General features: G+C 47.0%; 1 long non-coding RNA gene across 1 annotated transcript; it reads left to right on the top strand.

The window, feature by feature from the left end:
- The first annotated feature begins 51 nt into the window (after positions 1-51).
- Positions 52-3,886, top strand: LOC127068146 (uncharacterized). The gene is made up of 4 exons (XR_007782844.1): positions 52-558; positions 933-1,495; positions 2,230-2,335; positions 3,192-3,886. It is a non-coding gene; the product is annotated as an uncharacterized LOC127068146 (long non-coding RNA).
- Positions 3,887-15,158: the final 11,272 nt, after the last annotated feature.

Below are 15,158 nucleotides of genomic sequence, written 5' to 3'. Positions count from 1 at the left end.
GCGTGGCATCGACGGAACCGAGGGGCTCGGAACACCCGGCGCATTGGCGTGCGCGCACCGCATCGGGGGAACGCCGCCGACGTTTACGGGGAGGAGAGAGAGAGAGAGAAGCGGCCTGGACGAGGCTACGTACTCGTGACGTTGCGTCTAGACGCCCCCTCCACCTCAACCCGAAACGACGCCCACACAACGAACCCAGCGCCGAGGGAACTTTTCTCTCTCCCTCTCCCTCTCTCACTTCTCCCCCCTCTCCCTCTCTCCGTCGTACAGACTCGTGCAGCATGCACGTAAATCACCGACCGTCGGACCTCTTTGTTTCCAACTCATCCCCACAGATGGCGACGTACGCGTTCGGCGCGCTTTCCAAGTAAACGCGCGAATCTGCCTCGAGCGATGCAACGTCCTCCGACTTGATTTTCCGCCGTCTCTTCGACGATTCTTCTAATCATACGTATATTTTTTATTTCCTCTCAGACGACGCGGTGGCAAAGAAACGAATGAAGCAGAGAAGGGGACGAGTAAAATGAAAAAAAATATATATATATATATGCGATACAGGTAAACAAATTGGTTAGCTTTTTTTGGTTAATCTTCGTATCGTAGGATCGGACGTCTTTTGTACGAAGATTAATGTCCGTTCTATTAAAACGATAGCGGTACGCCTTAACGAGTCGATTTTTATTAACGTCGTTCGCTTTTATGCTCGATTTCGCTAGTAAGGGCGATCTCGTTAGAAGGTTAGAACGCTAGATATCGAAAGCGTCATTTTCGTTGAACGTTTTTATCGCCCTCTTTATGCCACGCTTCTCGACTAAATCACGATCGATATATATATATATATATATAAATAAATATATATGTATGTCGTAACGGCCGACCCTCGAAGACGAGTCGTAAATAATAAAGCATTTTTGTAAATATTTATCGCGTAGACGACGTCATGCGAGAAGAAGCTAATAGGCGACAAGATGAACAAGTATCTGAAGAATAGAATAGAAGCCAGTTCCTCGTTGGACCGGTATCGATCGCAATCAGGTAGGAACGATCGTAGACGATAGAAATAACCTCGCATCGATCGTTTTGCGACGTGTCGGCTTTCAACGCGAAATTTGTTCATTCTCGAAAGCGAGGAAGGGAAGGAAGGAAGGAAGGATGTTAGAAAGGAAGAAACAAGGAAGAAATTCGCGACGCATTTCCAGCGACCTTGAAGATCGCCAACGGGCGGTCCTTCCTTCGGAGGAAAGTAATTTTGCTCGAAGGTGAAGCGAAGTGGAGTTGGGTAAGGGGAAGTGCGTAGTTTCCTCGGCGGTAAGCGCGCGGGCTAATTAAATTTCATCGAGCCTGGTATACGCTACCAGCACGGCCATGGCAAACAGGAAAGGAGTTTTAAATACCCTTTGTCATTAAGGCGCAAGGTAAAGTTCGTAATGGGAACTCGTGAAGCGAGGATTACGAGATTACCAGATAGACTCGTCGAAAGAACGACCGTCGAACGGTATGCCGTTTGAAAATTATTTCTCTTTTACGCGCACCGTTTTTATGAAACGTCGCGACTTGGAGAGAAAAAACTAATTTTATATTTGAATTTTCTTGTCCCGTCGACGTAAGTTTCGTGCGATTTTTGCCGGATATACAAGGCGCCAGGGTGTACATAAAACGTTCGGCTTAACGATCGACTATCGCCGGTCTCGTAATTCGAACATCGGTTCGATGCACGTTCGTTCGACGTGCGCGTACACATACTCGAGGCGTCAGCCACGAAGGAGACTACGGCGCGAACACGAGACAAAGTGTCTCGCGAGCTTTGTTGACTTGTCTTCCTCCTCCTCCTCTACTTCCTAGTCTTTTCCTGCTCGACTCGTCTCGCTTCGACTATGTCTTCTAATAACGATCGAATCAACGTCGAACGTCGTCGGGCGCGTATTTACGACGATCTCTCGCGGTGTGCAAGCTCGTAAAGGAACGACCGTCCTCCAAAGGCCGCCTCTCTTCCCTCTTCCTTTTGCTCCTCCAAATGCTTCTCCTTCGTTCTCCTTAATAAATAAGACGACGTCGAGAGCTCGTCTTCTTCCCTTCCTTCGACCTTTTTTCTCGGCGAGAGAAAAGCGTGCGCGTCTCTCGACACGAGACGCGCGGTCGGGACGTGTTTTTTTCCCTTTTTTCTATCTATTTATCTCTCACTCGTGAACGTTCGAACGAACGTTAATAATAAACTTTTTTCTTTTCCAGCGACGACTCGAGAAAGGATCGTCTCCTTTATGCGAGACGATACGCAGGAAACGTTCGACCTTCGCCGATGTAGGACGAAGTTCTCGAAGCGACGACCTGTAAACAAGTAACGTCCTTATTTTATCTCTTCTTTATACCTCGCAATATCCACGCGTGCTGCGGTGGGACGCGTATTCTCACGATTTCGCGTAAAAACGCAGCTCGAAGGAATTCTCTCGAGGATGTAGAATTGGAAGGCTTCGTGAAGAAAGAGGGAAACTCTTGGCCAAAGCGCAGAGAGAGAGAGAGAGAGAGAACGACTTTCGAACGGCGGAGAGTAGAAAAGCCGGTGCGAAGGAGGGACGCGCAAACTTTCTTCGTTTTTTGATTAATTTTAGTCGGCGACCAACAGGCACGTTTCTAAAATGGTCCCCATTCTTAGTTTTCCGTGTATATAACACGCGAGTTTACGTCGGGAGCGTGGCGACGTACACGCGCCCCTTAAGACCGTTTATTGGACGCGTTGGAAAGATTTGCAAATTGAATTCGTCTCGGGATATCACGATTTTAATAAAAAAGCGATTGTTTTCTTCGCTGGTCGACATTAAGCCAAAATGCTTATTATCCCTTTCGAGTCGTAAGACGCAACCCTTGCTTCACCCTTCGTCTTTCCGCCGCCCCTCCCCCCCTTTCTCTCTCTCTCTCTCTCTCTCTCTTTAGGTTACAAAGAAAAAGAAAAAATGTAACCAGATGGCTTTTGTTTAGTCTGGATCCGTAGCCCTCCTAACGCGGTTTATATGTAGTTGCACGAGTCTCTCCGTGTGCGGAGTGTGAAACCGCCTCTTGAAACGCCACTATTTTGCATCCTGTGTTCCGATTCTCTCTCTTTTCCTTCTTCTTTTCTGTTGATTGACAAAAAGCTTGATCGACTTTTTTAGCCGAGCAAACTGTATTATCTTAACCGCTCCTTCCCTCTTTTTTAGGCCATTCGAATGCGATACTCGACGATGAAATCCCTTCGTAGTTCGAAAGAAGCAACGTTATGCTTCCAAGATTCTTCTTTCTTCTCTTCTTGACTCGGGGAAAAAGAGAAAGCTAGGGAAGTTTGGCTTTCGTGCCAAATTCGGTCGAGCGGATTGCGAGACGCGCGACCCGGATGAACAAATAAAATCGAGTTATTCGGTACGAAGGCGTCATACACCGCGGTTTTGCGCCAACTAAAGAAGAAAGGATTATAGTCAACCGAACTGTAGATGCGTCCCACCGAAGAAGGCGAACGAATTTCTTTCTTCGTTTGGAAGAAAAGAAACTTTTTTGGAAAAAAAAAAATCGTATTACTCTCGTTGAGATCCGAAAGAAAATCGAAATTCGGTGCTTTGAAAAATAGAGAAAGATCGTGGGTACATCGCGCGATCGGCGATGACAGCGTTCGTTAACCAAATACGTACCGATCCACGTGTCAGAGAACAGTAGAATCGTACTCATGAATATACAAAAGTTGGCTAGCTGGCCAGCGAACGGCAACAGCCGTGCAATAACAACGAGCGAGCGCGTTGAACTTGGCATAAAACGCGATTAACATTAACTCGACAATAACTCTGCCGCATTAACAATTTATATTTCGTTCCCGGCTATTCGTCGCAATGCGGGTACGACAAATTATTCTCGAGAAAGGAGCCACGTGACGATCTGGCCTTTTGTTCGGCTCGTCGGTTACCATCTTTTTTCCTCGTTCCCCGGCTTCTTTCTCCGACACAATTATCTTTATTATTATTAATCGAAGTCGAAAGATGCGATTAAGAGAGAGAAAGAGAGCTATCGCGCTATCCTCCTTGAGGAGCTATCGGTAAGCGGGAGATCTGTAATGGCAGATCTCAATGGCTCGGTCTTTCGCCTCGCGTAAAGCGAAAAAAGGAAGAAAAAGGAAAACCGTAACAAAAATGTCTTTGTCAGGTCCCCGCGCATTCTTCGTCAGGCCGACAATTACATTCCACGCATCGCTTTGAGCTCGCTGTCCACCCCGCCCGCATATGTTTCTCCCTCTTTCTCTCTCCCTCTCCCTCTCTCTCTCTTTTGCTATCTCATTCTCACTCGTTCTCTCCGTTTGTGTCCCCTGTGCCTTCCTACCGACCACGCATCGTCACGTTTTGCTCTTGCAAAATTTCAATACGCTTTACAAGGTGCCGGACAGTCGGGTGGCAACATCAAAGAGATCCCGCGCGTATTTTGCGTTTTACTACCTTGGGAGAATTTGTCTTTCCAATACCTGACGCATTGCTCTCACCTTTGATTCGACGGAAATGAAAAACGAGCTTCAAAAAATGGACGGGAAAGGGGAAAAAAGGAATTTCGAAACATTTCGTTTTTAGTTCCTTCGTTTCTGCGACAATTTTATCGAAGGTTTCCTTCGTTTTTTTTTTTTTTTTGCGAATTTGAAATATTTAAGAAACGTTACGGTATTTCGTTCGCAATAGTTATTCCACGTGAATTTAGCAGTAGCAGCATCGTGCTTTCGACGAGAAGCAAATCGCATTTTATCTAAGCGACGAGCGCTGCGTTGGTCATCTTGAGGTCGTTGCACCATTGTTTACTCATATAATACGTTTATTGCTGTGTTTTGTCCTCTCTCTCTCTCTCTCTCTCTCTGCCCGTCCGTCCGTCCGTCCGTCCGTCTGTCTGCCTCCTACGTAGCGAAACAATGAATCGTTTATGCACGCTCGTACCTAGACTAAAAGAAGACTCGAAGAGATGAATTATTTCCTATCGAACGTATTGCTCTATAGCATCGTGCTATGGTATTAATATCAATTGTTCCCAGAGAAATTTCGAACAAGAAAGAAAAGCTACGTGTATATTTTGTATACGCGTAAAAAATTTCTTTTTGGAATTTGACGATGATTATGAAAGACTTTTTGTAGACAAATTTAAACTTTTTTGCAGCATTTTTGCGCTCATCGTCCTTTTCGTTTGCTCGTATTTTTTTTACGGCCACTCATAGGATCGAGCGTGGAAGAACGATGAAGAAAAGAGGGGACGGTTAAGAGATTTTGGACGAGTGCATCGACGAACTCGTGGAGTGGGAGTTCGCTACGACATTGGTTGCAACTTGTCTGCTCGCAGTCTGAGTGCTGCTACTGCTGCTGCTGGTGATGGTGATGGTGGTGGCGGCAATGCTTCTCTCTCTCTCTCTCTCTCTCTTTCCCCTTGTGCTTCTCCAACCCCAGAGAGAGAGAGAGAGAGAGAGAGGGTGGCAAAGGGGTTGGGGTGACTCCGTCTAGACTAACCCCCGATTCACCCCAGCAGACAAGCCAACCAAACTGTTCGAGTGAACTGCTCCGTTCTCTCTCTCTTTCTCTCTTACTGTTCTGCTCGCACCCCCTTAAAAAGTTAAAATACTCTGTCCTCGTAGCTCTGCCACCCTCCTGCCGGGAATCCAGCAGCCCTAGCACCCCCTCTCCACTTCTTCAGATATTATTATTACCATTTCTAGTAGACACCTCCTTTCGTTTCTTCTTCTTCTTCTTCTTCTTCTTCTACTACTCATCCTCCTCCAACCATCTTCTCTTTACCTCTCATTCTTATTCTTCCTCCATTCTTTCCTTCCACCCTCTTTTCTCTCCCTTTTCTCTTCCCAACTCTTTTTCCCTTCAACCTCGTCCATCTTGGAATTTATTTCGCGACGACGTGGCGTGACTGAGTGCACCGTCTTTCAAATTGTTTTAAAGGTAAATGCATCGTGTCCTCCCTTTTTCTCTTTTTCATCGAACGAAAAATCTGTCATCGTCTTATCGACGTAGAGAAGAGAGTCTTGATACGTTTTCAAAATATGCTCTCGCGACCCTTAGAATAATTTCATTTGCATGCTCGAACGAATCATCATTTGGCTCCATTTAAGACGAATTAATTCTTTGCAGGCAGATTCCCTTTTTATTGCCGATGTCATCGTCTCGAGAATGCATACTGGTTCTATCTCTGTTTGTCCGAGTCCCGTATATACGACGATCCTTATATTTAACGTTGAAGGTGACTCTTGGACAAATCGGTTCGACTCGTTCGTTGGACGAATTAGACTCTAATTCATCTTCCTTTACAAAATTATAATCTTTACGAAGCGGTACTTGGGTTCCTCTGCTCGCGTTCCAAAAACCCTCTGACTTGTCACGCGATTCCTTTTTATTACCATCCTCAAAAGTGCGAGCTATAAAACAGGTTCTATTTTATCTGGCCAAGCTTTGGAAGCAAGGGATATTTATTCGAATCCGACGAAATATCCGAACGACGTATTCTCTTACTAAGATAATAAGTTCGTCTTTAGGAACAAAGTGAACATTTTGGGCGATTCGAGAAGAGTCGATCTAATCTCTACGTAGGAAGCGAAAGAAATAAGAAGAAGAAACGTGAAGGACGCGATTGGAACGGCTGCCTGGTCACTTCTCTGCATCTGCATCCGAGTCCGTGAGCTCGAAGCAGAAAAGAGAGATAGAAAGAGGTGCGTGTGCAGCCGCGAAGCGGAGACCGCGCAGCGTTGCATTTAAACGACGATAAGTCTCTCGAGGCTTTGAAGACACCGGTCGAGAGTGACGAGAGGGGCAAGGGGGGGTTCAACGACCCGTTGACAGCCAGACAGGCGGACGCAGGCCAGACCGGTGCATCACCCCGCTCGCTCGAGGAAGGAGGGATCTAAAGTGCAAGAGAGAGAGAGAGAGAGAGAGAGAGAGAGAGAATGAGAAATAAAAGAGGAGGACGACTAACGAAGGAGGGCCGGAGGGCGGAGTATATCGTCGTTATTATCGCCATCGACTTTTATCGCCAGACGATAACTCCCGACTCCTGCCGGTTACCTAGCTTCTGACGATGCCTTTTTCTCCTGTTCCTTTTTATTTTTTTCCCTACTCTCTCTCTCTCTCTCTCTGTCTCCATCTATCTGTCTCTCGTTCCTTCCTTTACCATCCTTCTGTCCGCTTGTTGTCTTCTCTTGCGATCCCCTCGCTTGGCCGTCGTTAACACTGCCTTCTTTACCTCCCTTCCTCCCCCCTTTCCTCTCTCTCTCTCTCTCTTGCTCTTTAATATATCTCTCTGGGTGCTTTCTCGATAGCTTATCGTGGCTGTCGAAACGTACGAACGAGACGAAAGAGTGAACAAAATATCCGCCGATCCCTTCAATATGATTTTATTCGGATGTGGCGTTAATGTATCCCTCCAAACGAAGAAGCTTCTTTTTCTTTTTTCGTTTTATTCGCGTGCTTCTTTTACATTCGTATATAGATATACATAAAAGAATAAGAATAAAGCTATAGAAACGGCGTTGAACCGATAAAGATGAAGGATGAAGCCCCTTCCGAACGATTTGATCGGATTCCGTGTTTGATCGTCGATAATCCAATTTGCGCTCGACGCTCTCGCTGAGCTTTCGCACATAGAGGGTGGAATCGTGAGAGAGGTACGAAGGGGGTGGTAGGGAACTCGGCGATGGTGCATGTATTTTTCAAGGATCTCCTTGCTGTGTCTGCTTCGTACGACTGAGTCGAATAGATGCTCCCTGTCATGGGGGAAAACCCGTCCAATTTTCTAAAATCATGCAAACCACCACCACCACCACCGTCGCCGCTGCCGCCGTCGTCGTCCTCGTCATCTTCTTCGTTTTAGCACGACGGGGATAAAGAAAGGAGCTGGAATTTCTTCTTTCCACTGTAATATCTCGTCGTACCTTTCGCGAGACACGAAATGAAAAGACCCAGATGGAAACCGATTTTTCTTTACCTTCTTGGAAAACTCGTCCGTTTTCTCTCTTTGACTACACGTTTCTTGAGATCCGCTATTTTGTTTCACGTCACCTAAGATTTGATGGGGATTTTTTATATCTCTTTCTTCTTCTCAATGGCTTGATACTAAACGCATTCTCGATTTGCAGGATTAGGATCGTAAAGGGGTGCTTTAGTGGGTGCTTACTCGCATCGATACGGTATCGTTCAACAGGTGCACTTATCGCATGTGCGAAACTATAGCCGGTAAGAATAAAGGTGGGTGCGCGATCGCACGAAACGGCCCGTTATTCGCTCGCTCGATCGTTGCACCTATAGAGAGAAAGAGAGAGAGAGACGGGGAGAGAGAGAGAGACGGACTCAACGCTTTCGTGCTATGCTCGATTGTGGGGATAACGTGAGAGAGGTAGAATTTGGTGATCGTTACCTCCTCGTTAATTGCCGCTACGATAACGCTTTATTAATTATTTCTCGAGTGCACCTACTTCTGGTTCTCGAATAAAATAACAAATTGTCTTCTTTATCTCCTTCTCTCTCCGTCTCTCTCACTCCCTTTTTTTAATTCGTACACGAGGCACGTCGGTTATACTCGGACGCATCGAGAAGATACGAAAGCAGACTCGTGCGTGACGATTACGATCGGCAGGTGCAAATGCAAAAATAAAAGAAGCCACAAAACTTCGAGTTGACTCGAAAGAGGAGCCATCTTCGCGTTACGTTTGCTATTTTTTTATTCCTCCTCTTTTTCGGATAGCCTCCGGTATTCGATGGAATAATAACAGGAGGATTCGATCCGAGGACTTTGCGTTACCGCACGAATCGTACGACGGTCCGTAAGGGTAGGGCCTGATACGCGTCGAATGCATAACTTTTCGCATAAAGATAAAATACAATTTTCGGATATCGAATGGAAAAACTTTCCTGTCACTTCGTTCGTAGCTACCTACGATGAGAGCCGGGTAATCGATATCATTTGTGACCGAACGATATCCGTGTAAATATTCGTCCAATTATTATCCTTATTTAATATTACATCTCTCTTTCTTTTCCCCCCAAAGATTTCAGGAGATTTTCACTGATCTCTCGAAGCAACCTTGATATTCCTCGCATGCGGCACGATCAAGGCTATTTGGTTTTAAGGCCCTCCGAGCAGCTTCGGAAAGGCAGAAAGAGGAGACAGGGAGGGGGTAGAGAAAGAGACGATGCACGCCGAGTCGATGGCCAGGCACGATGGCCAAGCACGATGCCCTTAAGTCGCCTCCTTCTTTGCCTCTTCCTTCTCCTTCTCTTTCTACGCAAGTACGTTCGTACGAATGGATGGACGAAGGAACAGCGACTGTGGTGACTGACAGAGTTGAACGCGCGAGCGCATTCGGCCCCGGACGGAAAAAGAATGAGTCGAGCACGCGAACCCGAGTCGAATGGCTTCGTTGAATGGGTTTAAACGGGCGCGTCGCGTCCCGTGAGAAATGAAAATCACCGACGGTGACGAGGCTCGTGTCTCGCTTTCAGCCGCTCGCATATTACCCGGGTATCCGCTTTATTATTTATGAAATATGGCCAGCTATGCGAGAGAGCGAGAAAGAAGAAGATAAACGTACGTGGTCGTACGACGAGGAACTAGTCGCGTTGTCGGTGAACGACTTTGGTAAAACCGGAGAAGAAAGAGGCGGAAGATAAATAGGAGAGATCGTGCTTGAAAAAAGGCCGACATAAGTCACACAAATTTGCCGATTCTTTTCTTTACTTCTCTTCTTGCACGTATCTTTTAACCACCTAACGCGACAGCATTTCCTTTACGTGCGACGGAAAATAATGTTAAACGATTTCAACTCGAAGAAAACGATCTCGGGAAATAGGGGAAGAATTCGCATCTGCAAGGAGCATACATATTTAAAGCTAACATTAAGCTACTTCGCAGAACAACGAGTCGAGTTCGATTCTTCGTGTCACGATCAAAGTTCAAGTCGAGACTTACACGTCGATTGTGTCTCGGGACCATCCCTGTTCTTTCTCTTTCTTTCTCATACATATGTATATACATACGTACGTACGTCTGTTCGTTGTCTGCCTGCCCCGGCGCACTCGAAGAGAACGCATAGCCGTCTGGCCCCGGTAAAGGGTCTCTGACCGATTATCACTTGGTCTTTATGGTCTTTGAGGTTCTTTTAAACCTCCGTCCCGTTTCTCCGCTCCTTAACCTCCCCCCTTCTCTTCATCTTCGTCCCTTCATCCTTGTCGGCCTTCTCTCTCTCTCTCTCTCTCTCTCTCTCTCTCTCTCTCTCTCTGTCTCGCGCACATACACGCGCGCGCATACGCACGCATACGCGTTCACCTCGCGTACGCTTCGCGTTTTTGTCTTTGTTCTTTCATCGACCGATTCTCCTTTCCCTTCGTCTCGTGATCCAGCGGCAGCGTTCTTTCGTTTCTTTTTGTTTTTCTTTTTTTAAGCACGACCGCAGCGACTGTCTTTTACGTTCGGCATTGCGCGAAGCGCTCTCTCGCTTTTATGATCTTTCGATTCCCTTGGAAACCTTGCACGCGTACGACGTTTTCCAAATGTGTCCGTAAACGTTTTTTAAAGCTTTAATACGACACGAGTCTTATACTTAACGTGCGTACCACGGTCGAAAGAAATTCAGAGCTATTCGGTTATTCGATGTAAAGAAATTTAAAACGATATTATAAATCGTCGATGCAAAATAGTCGTTTTTACATAATTAAAGTTGTATAGTTCGTTACGAACGCTTGCTATCGTCGAGCTCGGCATTCGTGTGCATGTGTGCAACGCGCGAGCAAGCGAGAGAGTTTTTGTCGCCTACCTTGGTATTTAAAGCAGGTCTTTTCCAAGACGTTATATAGGTTAGTTCGTCGACTTATATAGGTCAGTAGTATCCGCGCGTATGTAGGTTAAAGCCTTCATCGCCGAGCTCGATTCGAGGTTTTCCCGTGCACGTGTGTAGAGTCTGTGTGCAAACGAGCGAAAGAGAACGTTTTTTCGTCTATCTTGGTATTAAAAGCAGCTTTTCCCCAAGAAATTATATAGGCGAGCGGGCCAATTCTTTTTCTCACGAATCATACAGGTCAGTAGTATCGCAGTATATGGGTTAGAATCTCCTTTTCCACCGTATTCCGTCGCTGCGCCGTTCGTCGAGCTTCTTCGAGGGAGACCGGTAGAATTCGTAATGGATATTTCTAATTACGATTATTTTTTATTAACCGCTTACGGATAAAAATTGCACAAAGAATTGTCCCTTTGAAACACGTGCACGCGTGGATTTACCGCAAATAGAGATAAATTCTCTTATCGCTCGATCGATTAATTGGCAATTTTTCTGACTCGCGAGGTACAAAAGGTAGAAAAAAGCTACACGTTCGCGTCGCGGTAACTACCCGCGCATATATTTCAGTTACTTTTATAGAGATAACAATGGTCGTGCGTACCACCGCGCTGTCGTAATTCGGACGAACAAAATTATTCAGAATCGTTTTCCCTGTTAAATTTTATGTTGTGAAAGATTAGTTTTTAATAGAAGGTAGGGAAATTAATACATTTGCCGGTACGTGATTACCGAAAGCGAAGAACCGCGTACGCGCCGCGTAGCGTTGTGTCGCGTTATCGGTAAAAACGACGCCCCGTTGGTTGGCTCGTGCTGGCTTTGACGCCGGATCCGTATCGTCCTCGTCGATCGCAGATAAATCGATATATTTGTTTCTAACGCATACTCTCCTTGCGTAGCCATCGATTTCTTAAAACGCTTTCCCTAACGCGTATCGTTCGCGAGTCGGGTCATCGTCGCATTTAAGAGATAGATATTCGAGAAGATTCGATCGACCTTTCGATTTTCCCCGGTGGGCTGTTGCGTCATATTTTTTCTCTCGAATTTTCCGTCCTTATTTTTACGATATCGACATCACTTTTTAACGACGCACCGATCGATAATTTTGCATTAATACTGGCGATCGATCTCGCATGGCTTTATTTAACTTTTGAGTTGCCAACTTCGGATTTATCGATAATGCAATGCGGTAAATTTTAACGGTAAATACAACATCGTAGCGATCGTGAAATACTTCGTATATACTACGCACGTAGAAATTATGTGGAAAAATTGTATCGATTAATTGCGTCGAGGTAGTCGCGCGGATGATAAAGGATCCGCGCTTATTACCTCGGACAGGTTAGGAGCGAGGTCGAGCGTAAGAATCGTTATCGTCATTGGCGCAGGTATCAACCGTGAAATTTTGTCCGGTGACCTCGAGGAGGATGACGCGTCGTGGACCGTGGCTCGAAAGGTCGGCGAAGGTTGATAATAACGGGAATCGGCTGGACCATCCTCTCGCCGCTTAACTGCCTACGTTTCTTTAAATAGAGCGTAGTTCTCGGGTGACCGTCGGTTCCGCGAACTCGCCGGCCGATTCCAAGTACGTCGCTATGGAATGTCGCTGGCTTCGCTAATGCATTTTTGCATTTGCCATCTCCACTGGCACGGAACGAGAAGAGGAAGAGGAAGTGGAAGAGGAAGACCAGTCTCCCACCTTCGACGAGCCGATTCGCCTCAGGCGTTTCTATCAACGCGACGCTTACCGTCGTTGCACGAGCTGGTTCTCTCCCCCCCCCCTCTCTCTCTCCTCGCTCTTCCAAAGATGACCCCACGAATAGAAACGCAGACTCGAGACGACGGAGGTGATCCTCCTCCTCTTCTTACGATTACGAGTCCGTACGGCAAGGTCAAAGTACGTTTATCATCGCCGAGAGATAGGATTTCCTGCTGTCGTCTGGCGAGACGAGGATTCTATTGCCGATATTTATTGCGTACAGAGTGAACCGTGTAATACGATCAATCGGGAATTGTTTTTCCCGAGGAATTTGCATCGTCGGTGAAATTCTTAGGTAATTTATAGATCTCTTTTTTCAAAACCATCGACCAAGATTTTATATACGTTTTAACGAGTCGTTTCAACGAAATCGATCCTCTCATCTTGACTTTATAGAAATGTTCGCTTAACGTCGAATAATGATTTCATCGATATCTTTTTAGGGACTCGTCGAAAGAGAGAAAACCGATGGAATCCGGCAAGAAGTTATCGAGACGCGGTACTTCTCGTCGTTCGGTCGAATTCGTCTCTTTCTCTCTCTCTGTCTCTCGGTCGCAGTGACGTTCTCGTTTTCTAAAGAAGGAATAATGGGAGCCGTGACGTCGATACCACCGGCTCTTAAAAAGGGTAGAAAAGCCGAGGGAGGGAGACATTCGAGGGGTGAGAAACAAAGGTTTTCATCCGTCGAGACCCGTAACGCGAGCACGCATATCGCGTCGGGCGACTCCCGGTATATTCCACGATCGACCCAACGAATTATTGCTCCACCGATTTCTCCTTGGTAAGAAATCGATGACCGCGATCGTATCGCGTGACCCCGAGCCACGTTGGATCATCCGACAGTTCGCGGTGTCCTTGAAAGCAGTCATTTGTAACGTTTACTCGGATAGACCCGGCCATGTGTTTCAATCAATGAACTTTCCTCAACGCGTTCTATGCGTGTAAGACGTGGGAGTCGAGTGAAGAAACGTCATACTTGCCGAAGTAAATTAGGAAGAGAGAGAGAGAGAGAGAGAGAGAGAGAGAGGGAGAGTGAAAGCAAGAAAGAAAGAAAGAAAGAAAGAAAGAAAGAAAGAAAGAAAGCAAGGAAGAAAAGAAGGAAGGAAAAACGAATCGGGTCGCGTTGGGTCGTTCGCCAGGAAGTCAGTCAACCGGTTTCGCCGTCGTCGTCGTCGTCGTGGTCGTGGTCGTGGTCGTTGAGAGGGAAAGAGACGACGAGGACGAGGAGGTTGAAACGTAGAGAGTAAGCATAGAGAAAGAAGACGGAGAGGAGTGGAAAGAGAAGAGAGGAGAGAATAGGTATCGGCGCGAGTACTTCTCCCCTCTTTTCGCGTAGCATCTCTCTTTCTCCTTCTCTCCCCGACTCTACCCTTTTCTGTCGTTAGTCCTTGTCGTGGGAACGAAAAGGAGCGGAAAGATACGAGCGTTGCCGAATAAAGACGAGAAGCAACGGGGAGATACGAGGAAGGCCGAGGAGAGTCGCGCACCGCGGCGCTGAACGCAGTGCCATCCGATAGGCAGCACCGCTTGCTCCGTGGATCCTTCGCTTCGCTCGCTCGTACGGAAGCCCTGGTTCTCTCTCCGTGCTCTCCCTCCCTTTTTCTCTTTCCCTCTCTCTGTCTCTCTCTCTCTCTCTCCCTTCCTTCTCTCTCTCTCTCTGTTTTTTATCAGTGAGAGGGAGAGAGAGACGAGCAAGCTTCCTCCTTTCTCGCGTCTCTTTCTCTTTCGATAGTCGAAGTAATATTATCGTGGGCCTTGGTGCGCCTTTTTGTTGTCGTTCGTTCGTTGCTCGCACGCACGCACGCACGCACGTACATACGTACGTACGTACGTACGCACGCACGCATGCACGCATGCACGCACGCAGCGTGGACGATCTTCTCGCACGATATGTACAAACATATACATATATATAGGAGTAATACATAGACGCAGTGAAACTTGCGCGACGCGCGTCTCTCTCCGTCTCTCTCTGTTTCTCTCTCTCTCTCTCTCTCTTTCTCTCTCTCTCTCTCTCTCTCTTTGATCTCTCGTGGTCCGGAGGCGAACACGGAGCTTCGCACGGAGGTTCGCACGGAGGTTCGCACGGTGTGGACGTCATCGTTGTCATCGTTGTCATCGTCGACGTCGTCGACGTCATCGTCATCGTCATCGTCATCGTCGCAATCCATCGTCCATCATCGCATCGTGATCGTCGCTGTGCGTCGTTGTTGATCATCGCCGTGCGCACCGTTGCGTGCACGCACACACGTATCGCGCATCGTCGACGTGAGGAGAACCACCCCCTCCCCTCGCAGCTCATCAAGCAGCGGACGCGTGCTGGTCAACACGGTGCGTGTATCTCTCTTTCTCTCTTGCATGCTCGCGTCGCACGTTTCTCGTTCTCTCTCTTCCTCTTTCCCACAACGCAAATCATGATTCACTTCTAGAGAGCCTGTTTGAAAATCTTTCTCGCGTTAAGACCGAGTCTAAGCTCTCGGTCGGTTCGTTCGTTCGTTCGTTCGTTCGTTCTTTCGTCGAACGGAAAGAGACACCGCTTCTTTTCTCGGAACGCTTCTCGGAACGCGAGGGAGACCCAGCATGGCCGCC

Source organism: Vespula vulgaris, chromosome 12 (assembly GCF_905475345.1).
Source record: "Vespula vulgaris chromosome 12, iyVesVulg1.1, whole genome shotgun sequence".
NCBI classification, from domain to species: Eukaryota; Metazoa; Arthropoda; class Insecta; order Hymenoptera; family Vespidae; genus Vespula; species Vespula vulgaris.
Note: the sequence above shows the minus strand (reverse complement) of the source record. Positions and strands in the feature narration are given on the sequence as shown.